Source organism: Lathyrus oleraceus, chromosome 6 (assembly GCF_024323335.1).
Source record: "Lathyrus oleraceus cultivar Zhongwan6 chromosome 6, CAAS_Psat_ZW6_1.0, whole genome shotgun sequence".
NCBI lineage: Eukaryota > Viridiplantae > Streptophyta > Magnoliopsida > Fabales > Fabaceae > Lathyrus > Lathyrus oleraceus.
This window is the reverse complement of record NC_066584.1, coordinates 131277560-131278197: the sequence shown is the minus strand read 5'-3', so window position 1 is coordinate 131278197 and position 638 is coordinate 131277560. Positions and strand designations below refer to the sequence as shown.

General features: G+C 38.1%; 1 non-coding gene across 1 annotated transcript; it reads left to right on the top strand.

Moving 5' to 3' along the window:
* The first annotated feature begins 329 nt into the window (after positions 1 to 329).
* Positions 330 to 435, top strand: LOC127098986 (small nucleolar RNA R71). Its single transcript, XR_007793662.1, has one exon. It is a non-coding gene; the product is annotated as a small nucleolar RNA R71 (small nucleolar RNA).
* The last annotated feature ends 203 nt before the right edge of the window (positions 436 to 638 follow it).

Sequence of the window (638 nt, the reverse complement as noted above, 5' to 3'; positions counted from 1 at the left end):
ACCCTCACTAACAGCAATTGCTTTTAGTTCAGTGGTAAGCGCTTGATCCTACAATCATGTTTTTCATCTTATGGTGAATCTGATCTACCTGAGCATCTAGGGTTTTAGTCTCAGTGACTTCATGAACACCGACAGGATTTTTCTATGTATAAGCAACAACAACTCTTATGATTGACCATTGCTAAGTATTGGTTGTAATGCTTTCAATCAACTTGTATCCATCTTCATATGACTTAGACAACGAAGCTTCACCACTAGAGGCATCTAATATGTTTCTTGATATGGGAACCAATCCATTGTAGAAGGTTTCTAGTTGGATGCAGGTTGGTATCCCATGTTGTCGACATCGTTTAAGCAACTCTTTAAATCTCTCACACGCATCAAATAAAGATTCATAATATCATTGTCTAAATGAAGTTACCTCATTCCTCGTCTTAGAATTCTTGACAGGAGGAAAGTATATAGCCAAAAACAAATTAGCTAGGGAACTCCACGTGGCTATGGAATTGGGCTCCAAAGAATTCAACCAGCTCTTGACTATATCCCTTAGAGAGTATGGGAATAATCTCAACCTGAAGGCATCATAAGTAACGTTAGGGATCTTGAAGTTACTTGCCACTTCTAGAAATTTCCTCAAA